Source organism: Nerophis lumbriciformis, linkage group LG03 (genome assembly GCF_033978685.3).
Source record: "Nerophis lumbriciformis linkage group LG03, RoL_Nlum_v2.1, whole genome shotgun sequence".
NCBI lineage: Eukaryota > Metazoa > Chordata > Actinopteri > Syngnathiformes > Syngnathidae > Nerophis > Nerophis lumbriciformis.
The window spans coordinates 52,402,501-52,417,873 of NC_084550.2; the positions used below are offsets into that span (position 1 = coordinate 52,402,501).

Below are 15,373 nucleotides of genomic sequence, written 5' to 3' on the forward strand. Positions count from 1 at the left end.
TCATTCTGCATTTATTAGTGTTAGGCAACATCACCGTCAGACAGACTAAACTCTTGCGATGGCACAAAAGGGGCCACATTTTCTAATTTGTGTACATTAGAAAAGTAACTGCCCTCATATGCCCCTTTTACCTTGCTGTACTTGCTAGATATGACACTTTTTATACTCCTCAGTCTCCACTTTGCTGCACTATGCTGTTTTCTCGCTGCCCTAAGTCTCTTATTGAATGCAATTCCAATTACTTTGGTAAAGAAACAGGGCTGTAAATTAAAATGTTATTGGTGGTACAAGTTACCGCACCAAATTACTAATATAGTCTTAAATAAGGTAATACGGTCAGTAGGGCTGGGCGATATGGACAAAAAATGTACATCTCGATATATTTCTACTTAAACTCGATATTCGATACATATCTCGATATATTTTTCGGTGAAAGTATACATATAAAGATATTCAGTTTTGAGCGATATTCAGTGAAATTGAAGTGAATGACAACTGTACTATAAACAGTCAGTGGCACTTTTATTAACCCAGTTAGTCAAGATGGGTATTAACAGCACAGAAGATAAACTGTGTAAGTAGCACAGAATTACATAACATAAATAAAATAGAAAAATATTCTTTCTACGTAAAATAAATAACATAGCTGTGTAAATAATACATTTTTTGCAGCAGCTGAGATAGGCTCCAGTACCCCCCGCAACCCCAAAAGGGACAAGCGGTAGAAAATGGATGGATGGATGGATTTCTCGTGCGAAATATGGCCGGTTTGGCAACTCGAGAACAGTTGGGATTTGGGCTTTGTTTTGTTTTATCCAGACACATGCATATTAGGGATGTCCCGATCCGATATTTGGATCTGATCGGCCGCCGATATTTGCCAAAAAATGCGTATCGGCAAGGCATGGGAAAATGCCGATCCAGATCCAGTTAAAAAAAAACTCCGGTCCGTGTTTTCCAATGCACAGATTTAAATAATACATTCCACTTTTCTGCCTGCTCCCTTTTTCCGTTCCGCATTTTCCAGCACACCTTCAACACATCCACAGGTCTATGGATTCTCACGCAGTTTCTTTTAGCTGCTGGCATTGCACTACAGGCTCTTCCCACTCCTTCTTCTGTCTCCTTCTCACAGACAGCAAGCGCAACTTCTTACACACGTCACACGTCACATACGTATACGTCCTCTCCCAGCAGAGAGGTAGCAGCATGGCTAACGTTAGCTGTGATGCTAGCGCAGCCGCTAAGGTGCGCGCCTGCTCAAACGTCCTCTGCGCACGGCAAATCTATGCCACGCACAAAATCAAATAAAAAAATAAGCGCATAACAATTTTCGACACACGGACACGACAGAGAAAACAGTTTTCGTCATCATTGTTCAAATATTGTGACGTCTGTCGAGACGCTTATTTCCATTCGGTGCCACACATCCACACCATCAAAATGCCGAGGCAAACATTTCCAGATCAACACCGTATGAAAAAAATAGTGATTTTTTTAGTTGTGATTTCCTTCTCTGCATGAAAGTTTAAAAGTAGCATATATTAATGCAGTATGAAGAAGAATGTTTTAATGTAGACACATAGAATCATCATACTGCTGTGATTATATGCATCAAGTGTTCATTCAAGGCTAAGGCAAAATATCGAGATATATGTCGTGTATTGCAATATGGCCTTAAAATATCGCAATATTAAACAAAGGCCATATCGCCCAGCCCTAGTTCAATGATGCCATTTCTGTTTGTCATGTATAATTTTGTCTATTTTGTGTTTATCCTTGAATAAACAGGTCAGTTTCTTGTTACCAACCATTGTGTATTATTCAAACTCCCCTAATTCAGCTGGCTAGTTGTTATCAAGAGTACTAAAACCCTTTTCAACATGATTCTGACAACTAAGTAGGCTAAATAACTTTAAACTTTAATACATGCTCGGATAGGCCAGTATCGGTCAGTATCGGTATCGGTCAGTATCGGTATCGGCCGGTATCGGCCGGTATCGGATCGGAAGTGCAAAAACAATATTGGTATCGGATCGGAAGTGCAAAAACCTGGATCGGGACATCCCTAATACATATGTCCAAATGTGGCCAAGTAGACGCATTGTGGGTTTCCTGGACGTCGTCTACATGGCTAAAAGAAACATCTAAAGAAGAGAATCCCTCTGCCATCTTCCACTAGTTTTTTAATAAATAAATTGCTCTTCTCTCCTACGACTCTCGTCGTCATTTGGGATGTCTGTTGTGATTTCCCTTCCTGGTTCGATGACCCGCCCTATCTTGCCTCTGATTGGCCTAATCTCAACCAATCGTGACTCGTCATAGTAAACAACCAACCAATCATGGATGTTCCTATAGTGCAAGCACGTCTTGGAAGGAGGAAGGGAGGGGGTTTAGTAGCCCATGGAGGAGGAGCGGGGGAGAACAAGGAACACAACAAATAGGCGGTGTTTGGTCATTTGAACGTGAAATAAATCATATCGATATTACGATATTTTTAAAATTCATATCTTGTTTAAAAATATCTTGCCCTAACTCGATGTATCGCCCAGCCCTAACGGTCAGAAATAAATTAGTTTGAGCTCGTCAATGATCCTTTATATGCAGGGGCGTCACTTGGAACATTTTTTCTCTTGCAAGATCTTTATGCTCACAACGTTTTGGCATGTATTAGAATTACACAACACTTAATACACGTACCGTATTTTTTGGAGTATAAGTCGCACCGGCCGAAAATGCATAATAAAGAAGGGAAAAAACATATATAAGTCGTGCTGGAGTATAAGTCGCATTTTTTGGGGAAATGTATTTGATAAAAGCCAACACCAAGAATAGACATTTGAAAGGCAATTTAAAATAAATAAAGAATAGTGAACAACAGGCTGAATAAGTGTACGTTATATGAGGCATAAATAACCAACTGAGAACGTGCCTGGTATGTTAACGTAACATATTATGGTAAGAGTCATTCAAATAACTATAACATATAGAACATGCTATACGTTTACCAAACAATCTGTCACTCCTAATCGCTAAATCCCATGAAATCTTATACGTCTAGTCTCTTACGTGAATGAGCTAAATAATATTATTTGATATTTTACGATAATGTGTTAATAATTTCACACATAAGTCGCTCCTGTGAGTGCGACTTATACTCAGGAGCGACTTATGTGTGAAATTATTAACACATTATCGTAAAATATCAAATAATATTATTTAGCTCATTCACGTAAGAGACTAGATGTATAAGATTTCATGGGATTTAGCGATTAGGAGTGACAGATTGTTTGGTAAACGTATAGCATGTTCTATATGTTATAGTTATTTGAATGACTCTTACCATAATATGTTACGTTAACATACCAGGCACAAACTATGAAAAAAACTGCGACTTAAAGTCCGAAAAATACGGTACATGGTTCAAAATGGAAGAAAGCTTTAGTAAGCATGAGCCGGCCCAAACACATAAGGACAGTGTTGTGTTGACAGTGTTGTTGCGTGGAAAAGCGAGCAGGCAACTTGCAAACAGTGTAAACCAACTTGCACAGCCCTGCAGAGTTGACCTGAAAACAGAGGAGGTTCTGCTAGAACAGGGGTCAGCAACCCGCGGCTCTAGAGCCACATGCGGCTATTTAGCGCCGCCCTGGTGGCTCCCTAGACTTCTTTCAGAGATGTGTGAAAATGGAAAAAGATGAAGAAAAAAAAAAAGTTTTTGTTTTAATATATTTTCTGTAGGAGAACAAACATGACACAAACCTCCCTAATTGTTAGAAAATCTCACTGTTTATGTTATACATGCTTCACTGATGAGAGTATTTGGCAAGCACCGTTTTGTCTTACTAATTTCAGCGATCCTTGAACTCATCGTAGCTTGTTTACATGTACAAATTTATCCGATGCTGCCACAGAAAGACAAGTTTTATGCCACTCCTTTGTCTGATTTTGTCCACCAAACGTTTTATGCTGTGTGTGAATGCACAAAGGTGAGCTTTGTTGTTGATTTTATTAATTTGCTGGAGTGCTTATCAGGCATATTTGGTCAATCCATGACTGCAAGCTAACCGATTCTAACATGCTATTTAGGCTAGCTGTATGTACATATTGCATCATTATGCCTCGTTTGTAGGTATATTTGAGCTCATTTAATTTCCTTTACTTATGTCCTCTGTGTATTTAACTTATATTTTCATGTCTCATGACACATTATCTGTATGTAATTTTGGCTGCATTTGTCATAGTTGTTTGTGTGCCATGTTGTTCCAGACCACAGCAAACATTACCTAGCTTGCAAAGATTGTTATAAATCCATTAGAAGAAGACAGTCTGCCGTTTCCTTAAACTTTCCTTAAATGTATACCTTTGCCCATTCAAAAACAGTGATTTCCAGAAGTTATCTCATCATGTGAGAAGCCTCCATTTTACTAATGATTTCCAATGTTGTAAAAATGTGTAGAATAAATAATACATTTCAACATTTCTGTCAACGAAGATTTGCGTCAGCCTTTAATAGTAGTTAATATAGCTAATATAGACACTTACATCATATATGGCAAGGCAAGGCAACTGTATTTGTATAGCACTTTTCATACACAAGGCAGACTCAAAGTGCTTCACAGACAACAAAGTGAAATGAAAGAAAATAAAAGCAAAATTAAAATGCAGACAATACGAATAAAAACAGTGCGGACGTTAAAAGTTAAGATTAAAAGATTTAGCTGAAAGCTAAGGTGAACATAAAAGTTTTCAGTCTAGTTTTAAAAGTAGTCAGAGTTGGGGAAAGTCTGACATCTTCAGGAAGTTTATTCCAGCTATTTGTTGCATAGTGACTGAATGATGCTCTCCCTTGATTTGAGTTTTCTCTGGGAACTGCTAACAGATTGGTCTCAGAAGATCTTAGTGATCTAGAGGGCTTATATAGTGGGAGCATATCAGTGATATACTTCGGCCCTAGACCATGTAGTGATTTATATGTGAGCAGGAGGATTTTGAAATCAATTATCTGATGTACAGGGAGCCAATGTAAGGATTTAAGAATTGGTGTGATGTGCTCACATTTTTTGGTCTTTGTTAGAACTCTAGCAGCAGTGTTCTGAACAAGCTGTAGCTGCCTGACAGTTTTTTTTGGGGAAGACCTGCAAGGAGACCATTGCAATAGTCTAGCCTACTGGTAATAAAGGCATGTACAAGTTTTTCTAAGTCTTGAGCTGACATGAGCCCTCTAAGTCTTGTTGCATTTTTGAGGTGATAGTAGGCCGATTTTGTTACTGATTTGATGTGACTGTCGAAATGTAAATCAGAATCTAAAATAACCCCAAGATTTCTGGCTTTATTTGAGGTTCTGGCTCTTTCAACATGTTGGGTTGCCGACCACTGTGCTAGAAAGAACCTTTCTTGCCTGGGAAACAGGGTCTGGATGTCCACCCAAAGATATGTTGTCTGTGCACAACCTCTTTGAATCAGAATTGTTGTGCTTGCAAATAACTTGTTGTCACTGTATTAGAATTACACAGCAAATACTGACGAAATCGAAATGGTTGAAAAGCAAAATTGTTAGTTTCCTGTTATTACTGTTATGGTCATTTAAAGGGGAACATTATCACAATTTCAGAAGGGTTAAAACCATTAAAAATCAGTTCCCAGTGGCTTATTTTATTTTTCGAAGTTTTTTTCAAAATTTTACCCATCACGCAATATCCCTAAAAAAAAGCTTCAAAGTGCCTGATTTTAACCATCGTTATATACACCCGTCCATTTTCCTGTGACGTCACATAGTGATGCCAATACAAACAAACATGGCGGATAGAACAGCAAGATATAGCGACATTAGCTCGGATTCAGACTCGGATTTCAGCGGCTTAAGCGATTCAACAGATTACGCATGTATTGAAACGGATGGTTGTAGTGTGGAGGCAGGTAGCGAAAACGAAATTGAAGAAGAAACTGAAGCTATTGAGCCATATCGGTTTGAACCGTATGCAAGCGAAACCGACGAAAACGACACGACAGCCAGCGGCACGGGAGAAAGCGAGGACGAATTTGGCGATCGCCTTCTAACCAACGATTGGTATGTGTTTGTTTGGCACTAAAGGAAACTAACAACTATGAACTAGGTTTACAGCATATGAAATACATTTGGCAACAACATGCACTTTGAGAGTGCAGACAGCCCATTTCAGGCGCACTAAGAACATATGTTTTTCCACGATTTCAGCACTCAGGTTAACCATACCTAAATAGACACAAAATACTGCATTACACAAGACTATCCGAATGTACTCGAATGATTGAAAAAAATAAATGTTTTTAAGCTAAATTATTGGTAAACACAGTTTATGTATAATAATTTCCGTAAAACTGCGAGTAATGAATAAAGTTTTCATAATTTAATATATTCTGTAGACATACCCTCAACCGCTCTCTTTTCTTGAAAGCTGATCTGTCCAGTGTTGGAGTTGATGTCAGCAGGTTGGAAATGCATCTGCTTTGAGTGTCGCAGGATATCCACACATTCTTGCTATCTCTGTCGTAGCATAGCTTTCGTCGGTAAAGTGTGCGGAATAAACGACTGACCATTTCGTCGGCTTTCCCCACACCCTCGTATTTTGAACAAATTTCGTCCAATTTCTTGCCACTTTCGCATCTTTGGGCCACTGGTGCAACTTGAATCCGTCCCTGTTCGTGTTGTTACACCCTCCGACAACACATCGACGAAAGTGAGAAAATGGCCGCTCCGAGAGCGAATAATAGAAAGGCGTTTAATTCACCAAAATTCACCCATTTAGAGTTCGGAAATCGGTAAAAAAAATATATGGTCTTTTTTCTGCAACATCAAGGTATATATTGACGCTTACATAGGTCTGGTGATAATGTTCCCCTTTAAGGCTTTTAGACCACACGTGTCTAATTCCAGGCCCGCAGGCCACACCTGACCTGTAGGGATGGGTGGATATGGACTGTCACAATAATCGTGAAAAAGATGAAAGTAACAGCAAATGCTTCACGGACCGGTCCCCACTGCTCTATACCACAAGAAAGTATGCGGTCGGCTGTTTTTAAGGAACAGCTGTAAAAAAAAAAAATGCTAGACAAAGATCTTGTACATGCCAACAGTGCACTGCTGTTTTAAGGAGCTTCGGCAAAAACACTAATCAAAGATCCTCCCAATGTCAGAAACACTTAGCTGTAAGCTGTGAGAAAAAGGATGAAAACATGAGCAAATGACAAAAGAACTGAAGCTACTAGAACTCATTTGAGTGCCCTGGGCATGGAAACAGCACTATTGGATTTCATAATCAAATGTCTTATTGTGTAATGAAAAGGGTTTAAAAACCCTTTATTTCTTTTGTGTTTCAGTTCAGATTCTCATAAAAAAAACAATGGTAGGGAAAAGTGGCTTTTTATACACAACTCTTTGCTTTGAGTGATGTGGTTTGTCACATTAGTGAGGGACTTTCAACAGTTGCAGCCCACATTGAGGCCACGCTCTGTTGAACTTTGCAGCATTTACCAAACTAACCAAGTATCAGGTCGCCCTCGTCTAAACCCTCAAGCACTTTAGACACCTTAGAGCCCACCCGGACCCCATTTAGGGTGGTCTTCATTTACCCTTTCCGAGCAACCTTGCAAGGCAAGAAGACAAATTCCAGGAAAACGAATAATGATGGGCTTTTAAACAGCAGAAAAAAGCATCAATTGAAGCGGTTTAGTTGTTAGTTCACATAGTTTAAGATGGTTGAAAATGTTAGTTTTTATAACTCGTTTTCAAGTCATGTTTTATTAGTCAGATTTGGTTTAAATATTGCTACAATATAAATGTTTTCTAGAGCTTATTTTCGCAGTCTAAATGCTACCTAAATTATAGCTAAATGGGCACAACGCCATTCACACTGTACAAAGAAGACATTAAAGACATATTCAATCCAATAATAAAACGATGGAATACAAGAATTAAATTAAATTGGCCTTACTAGGTTTGTACGGTATACCGGTATTAGTATAGTACTGCGATACTAATGAATCATATTCGGTACTATACCGCCTCTAAAGGGTACCGGTCACCCGCCCCTCCGTCGTCTTCACGTCGTGTCATTGTTGGTTTTACGAGCAGACGAGCATGTTCGGCAGCGCACAATCACGGAGTACTTCCAAGCAGACACAGTGTGTAGACAGAAAAGGGAGAACGGACGCATTTTGGTCTAAAAACTGATGATACAGGTGAAGTTATAACACTGAAACGCCCTCGGGAAGAGGTGCTTTAAAACATGGCTAGCTAACTAGTGGCTAAAGTCCAGCCGCAGTCTGCAGTGTTTTAGCTACTTCTAAATCACTAATCCTCGCCTCCATGGCGACAAATAAAGTAAGTTTCTTACAAGTATCAACCCTGCAGGACGAGGAATAGCTAAACATGCTTCACTACACACCCTAGCTCACCGGCATCACAATGTAAACAAACGCCATTGGTGGATCTACACCTGACATCCACTGTAATGATACCAAGTACAGGACCGTATCTAGTCGATATGGTTACATCGATATTTCTTTGCATCACAAAATCTTTTTTTATTTTTTTTATTTATATTATGTTTATAAATAGGGATGTCCGATAATGGCTTTTTGCCTATATCCAATATACCGATATTGTCCAACTCTTTAATTACCGATGCCGATATCAACCGATACTGATATCAACCGATACCGATATCAACCGATACCGATATATACAGTCGTGGAATTAACACATTATTATGCCTAATTTTTTATTTATTTTTTTTTTTTTTTTGTGTGTGTCCTGTCCAGCTTCTCAGGCAAATCATATAGTTGATGTAGATGCCCATGTCGGCTGTTCAGATTTACTTTACAAAAGAGAAGTGTAGGATACTTCTCTTGTTGCCTTATTTGTATTTGACTTTATTAAATGTATTTATATTATCATTTAGTGCAGCCGGGCCGGAGCAGGAGGGGATAGAAAGAGAAAAAAAAAGAAGACAGAGGGGGAAATTGTGGGGACAAGAGGGGGATTAGACAGAGAGACAAAAACAACAACAGCAAACAACAACAACAACAATAGAGCAACATCAGCAAATATGACATGTACAAATATGATGGTAAAAGTAATAGCAAATAAGCAGTTAGCAAAAAATAAAAAATAATACAGAAATGACAATGAGCATTATTACACTACAAATGGATCAATACAAATACCAATAGAAATAGCGCTATTGATAATGAACAATACCAATGATTTACCTTTATTATCAACAATACAGTTGTTTAAATGCAACAATACATATACGTAATGATAACTTGAGATACGAAAGAATGCAGAAAAATGGAGGGGGAGAAAGAGAAGCAACCTACATTAACCTTGTAGATTGTTATAGTCACAATAGGTTAAGCTTTGTCAGTGTGCCATGTGTTACACCCAGTTTACCCTAGGGCAACAACGTTAATATATGTTTGATGAAACGTGATTATGTGCATGAGTGTAAGTATGCATATGTACTTGTATATGTACAGAATGTGTATATGTGTTTGTACAATGAATGTATATGTACAGAATGTGTATATGTGTTTGTACAGTTAATGTATATGTACTGTATGTGTATGTTTGTATATTGAATGTGCGTGTGGATGTACGAACATTAGGTAGGTAAATATGTACTGTATTTGTGTATGTATGTGGGAGCGTAGGTACCTATGTACGTATGTGAGCATATGTGAATTTGCATGTACAATACATTCGACTCCCAGAGTGCGTGGGAGCCAGAGCACGGCCCCATCACCCCTGAGAGCCCAACCCACAAACAGGAGGCGTGGTGCCCAGGGAACCAGGGACCACTGCCCCCACGCAGCCAAGCCGGCCAGCGACAGGAACCCCAGAGCCCGACCCACCGTACCGCCCACAAGGGCCAGCAGCAGGCCGCAGACAGACGCACCCGGCAGAGGACAGGGCACGAGAAAAGCAGGGGACAGCCAGACCCCAAGCCAGCGAGAGACCACACCCCACACGGGCAGAAAGGCGAGACGCCCCGCCCGAGGGACCCAGAGACTCCCCGCAACCGGACGGGAAGACCGCCCCCGCCCCACCGGCAACCGGGCCCCCACGAGCCCACCCCCCACCCCCGGAGAGCGCAGCGAGGCCAGCCCCCGGCCACCCCCACCCAAACCGGCCGCCGCAGGACCACCCAGGCACAGGGCCACGGGAACCACCCACCCCACCCGCAGGGACCCCAACGATGGAGATGGAACAACCAGCAACCGCCCCGCCGAGCCCCCCCCCTGAGGGAGGGGAAAAATTAAAAAATAATATTAATAAAATATATTAAAAAATAAATAAATAAATAAATAAATAAATTAATTAATTAATTTAAAAAAAAGAAAAAAAGAATTAAAAGAAGATCACAGACATGCTGACAAACAAGGTTACTACCCCAGCAACTGGCCGACTCGCAGCACCTCGGAATACCTTGCAGCACCAAGCTACCACAATAGACGCAGGGACTAGGCCCAACAGGCCCCAACCAAGACGGGCACCCGGAAGGGATGGACAGCGGGACCCAGGAGCTCCAGACACGCAGTTCGGATGCAGTAGCCTGAGGCGTCGACCCCCGTCTGACAGGCAGGCCCAGAGCGTACCCCCAGAAATATACATACATACATACATATATACATACACATACACACATACATGTATACATACCCACACATACACATATATACATACACATATGTACACATACACATATATAAACATACATACATACACACACATATACATACATATACACAGTTCGTCAGCCCCGACAGCCATCACGCGCGCGCGCTGCCACCAGTCACAACATCAGCCACACCCCTGCACCAGACCCAGCAGCCACGGGCGCCCACACCACAAACAAACGGCAGCAGAAACAGCAACCGCAATAACCCCAGACAGCCAGGTATGGTGAAGATAAGGTCCTTTTTTAAAAAATTAATCAATCAATCAATCAATCAATGTTTATTTATATAGCCCTAAATCACAAGTGTCTCAAAGGGCTGCACAAGCCACAACGACATCCTCGGTACAAAGCCCACATAAGGGCAAGGAAAAACTCACCCCAGTGGGACGTCGATGTGAATGACTATGAGAAACCTTGGAGAGGACCGCATATGTGGGTAACCCCCCCCTCTAGGGGAGACCGAAAGCAATGGATGTCGAGTGGGTAAAAAATTAATAAAATAAAGTAAGATAAATAAATTAAAAACATTTTCTTGAATAAAAAAGAAAGTAAAACAATATAAAAACAGTTACATAGAAACTAGTAATTAATGAAAATGAGTAAAATTAACTGTTAAAGGTTAGTACTATTAGTGGACCAGCAGCACGCACAATCATGTGTGCTTACGGACTGTATCCCTTGCAGACTGTATTGATATATATTGATATATAATGTAGGAACCAGAATATTAATAACAGAAAGAAACAACCCTTTTGTGTGAATGAGTGTAAATGGGGAAGGGAGGTTTTTTGGGTTGGTGCACTAATTGTAAGTGTATCTTGTGTTTTTTTATGTTGATTTAATAATTTTTTTAAATACAATATAAAAAAAACCCCCAAAAAAACCATACCGATAATTTCCGATAATACATTTAATTACATTTTAAAGCATTTATCGTCCGATAATATTATCGGACATCTCTATTTATAAACTCAGGAAATAAGTCCCTGGACACATTAGGACTTTGAATATGATCAATGTATGATCCTGTAACTACTTGGTATCGGATTGATACCCAAATTTGTAGTATCATCTAAAATTAATGCAAAGCATCCAAACAACCGAAGAATAAGTGAAAATTAGATTTGAACAAAAGTGTAGATATAACATGTTAAAAGAGAAAGTAAGCAGATATTAACAGTAAATGAACAAGTAGATTAACAATTTGTGTTCTACCACTTGTCCTCAATAATTTTGACAAACTAATAGAATGATAGATGACACAATATGTTACTGCATATGTCAGCAGCTAAATTAGGAGCCTCTGTTTGTTTACTTACTACTAAAAGACAAGTCGAGTCTAGTATATTTTTAGTATGTACAGTGCATTTTTACAATGTGTTGTTTTTTTTTTAATACTGTGCACTTAATTGTGCAAGTTTATTCATGCAATGTTCTTGTTCAACTTGTTCAAAACACCATCATTGTTGAATGTAAAGCTTGTTGTACTTTTACTCCTTTTTTTGCTGCTGTGTGAAAAACACATTCCATTGATTTACACAAAAATGCCAAATGACATTAAATCATAAACGATATCCACTTGACAGAAGCCATTAATTTATTGTTATGAAACCACATAGGAACCCAGTATTGACTGGATTATGCCTGAAAAAGCCAATTAATTCAATTTACACTGCAGAAACCACAGTTACAGTATTAGAAATGACATTTAAGCCTCATTTTATTTTAAAATGTATTTCTTTAAACCCCCTGTTATTGCAGGCGTGTGTTTCCACTCGATGTGATTCATGAGACAGTTTTCACTTATGTCAAGGGGTCTCGGTCCGCTTGTTCGGTACATGATGCCGTTCACACTTGATGAATCAAACTGTACTAGCAAATACATAAGAGTTCATTCCTACCCAATTAAATTTGACAAGTGCGAACACACCATGTGACAAAAATCGACAATAAAAATAGTTAAATACTAATTTTGCTTCCAGCATGGTAGGGATGGGTGATATGGCCTAAAATCTGTGTCATAATGTAAATTGAAATGTCCTTAATATATGTATATTAGAGATGCGCGGTTTGCGGACACAACCGCGGAGTCCGCGGATTATCCGCGGGTCGGGCGGTTGAAATAAAAAAAAAAATTTGATTTTATCCGCGGGTCGGGTGGTTGAAATAAAAAAAAATTAGATTTTAAATAGATTCAGGCGGGTGGCAGTTAAACCAATTCGGAAATATATATACATAGTTAAATGTTGTTACCCACATACGAAAAACGAGCAGCACTCTTTGAAACAGGCAATTGTTTATCATCAGGCACCTGCAGCACGCCACAACAGAAGAAAAAAAAAAAAAAAGATGGCAACGTGGTACGCGACAAACTAAAAAAGGGAATACTAAAGACCAGGGAAAAAAAAGGCCAGAAAAGTTCAGCGTGGACTCGTTTTTATGAGGTTGTAAATCAGGATGATAGTAATGCTGGCTACGTGATTTGCAAGAGCTGCGACGCTGTTTATGTCTACGACAGTCACAAAACCGGGACATCTAACATGGTGCATCACATTTGTGCAAAACCCCGAACCTCCACAAACACCCTGAGCATGAGCAGTTTCGTCCGCCGTGATCCCAGAAGAGTGCCACAGGATGTTAAAACAAGGCTTACAGATGCATGTGTGAACGCAGCTGCCTGCAGCAGTTTGAGTGGCGCGAGCGCGCTTGGAGGTGCGCTCAGCGCGGCTCCCAGATGATTGCGCACTGGTGTGCGTCTGGGCCGTGACAGCGTGGCACGCATTGAATGTCTCTGCTGAATTGGATCAGTCTCCTTTTTTTAACAGGCAAAAGCTTTATAACCTCACTAATGCCTTGCATCGTCTATATTAGATATATAACAACGGGCGGGTGCGGTTTTGATAAAATGTTAGTTCGGGTGGATGGCGGATGGGTGACGACTTTTGTGATGCGGTTGCGGATGAAATAATTGCCTATCCGCGCATCTCTAATGTATATGTATATATATATATATATATATATATATATATATATATATATATATATATATATATATATATATATATATATATATATATACATACACACACAATATTGCCAAAAGTATTTGGCCACTCATCCAAATGATGAGAATCGGGTGTCCTAATCACTTGGCCCGGCCACAGGTGTATTAAATCAAGCACTTAGGCATGGAGACTGTTTCTACGAACATTTGTGAAAGAATGGGCCGCTCTCCGGAGCTCAGTGATTTCCAACGTGGAACTGTCATAGGATGCCACCTGTGCAACAAATCCAGTCGTGAAATTTCTTCACTCCTAAATATTCCAAAGTCAACTGTCGGCTTTATTATAAGAAAATGGAAGAGTTTGGGAACAACAGCAACTCAGCCACCAAGTGGTAGGCCACGTAAACTGACAGAGAGGGGTCAGCGGATGCTGAAGCGCATAGTGCAAAGACTTTCTGCACAGTCAGTTGCTACAGAGCTCCAAACTTCATGTGACCTTCCAATTAGCCCACGTACAGTACGCAGAGAGCTCCATGGAATGGGTTTCCATGGCCGAGCAGCTGCATCTAAGCCATACATTACCAAGTCCAATGCAAAGCGTCGGATGCAGTAGTGTAAAGCACGTTGCCACTGGACTATAGAGCAGTGGAGATGCCTTCTCTGGAGTGATGAATCACGCTTTTCCATCTGGCAATCTGATGGACGAGTCTGGGTTTGGAGGTTGCCAGGAGAACGCTACATTCACTGCATTGTGCCGAGTGTGTAATTTGGTGTGGGAGGAATTATGGTGTGGGGTTATCTTTCAGGTGTTGGGCTTGGCCCCTTAGTTCCAGTGTAATAAACTTTGAATGCTCCAGGATCCCAAAACATTTTGGACAATTTAATGCTCCCAACCTTGTGGGAACAGTTTGGAGCGGGCCCCTTCCTATTCCAACATGACTGTGCACCAGTGCACAAAGCAAGGTCCATAAAGACATGGATGTGGATGAACTTGACTGGCCTGCACAGAGTCCTGACACTTTTGGGATGAATTGGAACGGAGACTGAGAGCCAGGCCTTCCCGACCAACATCAGTGTGTGACCTCACCAATGCGCTTTTGGAAGAATGGTGGAAAATTCCTATAAACACACTCCGCAACCTTGTGGACAGCCTTCCCAGAAGAGTTGAAGCTGTAATAGCTGCAAAAGGTGGACCGACATCATATTGAACCCTATGGGTTAGGAATGGGATGGCACTTCAAGTTCATATGTAAGTCAAGGCAGGTGGCCAAATACTTTTGGCAATATAGTGTACATATAAACTGTTTTTTATTATTATTATTAATAACAACTTGTCAGCTTTTTGTCATTACATGATGCTTTTATCTCTATTTTTACACGTTGATAGAGGGAGGTATTTTAAAAATGTTTTAAAGATATGTACAGGTAGATGCTGTATCGGGACACATCCACTAAGAGTTTGAGCAGAAATATGTCATATAGGAATTTACTATACACAGTAACACATTAACAAAAAATGCTGTGTCACAAGAATGTTTTGAAAGTAATACCTTTGTATATGTAAATCTATCTAAAACATTTGAGTATGCCCTTTTCTGTCATTAGGGGTTCATTCGGTGCTAGTTAAAATGGACTTTTGTATTCCTCC

At 40.1% G+C, this 15,373-nt stretch overlaps 1 protein-coding gene across 3 annotated transcripts in view; it reads left to right on the forward strand.

Moving 5' to 3' along the window:
- foxj3 (forkhead box J3) overlaps positions 1-15,373 on the forward strand; it is a 362,845-nt gene that overhangs the window by 121,667 nt on the left and 225,805 nt on the right. The window lies entirely within an intron of this gene.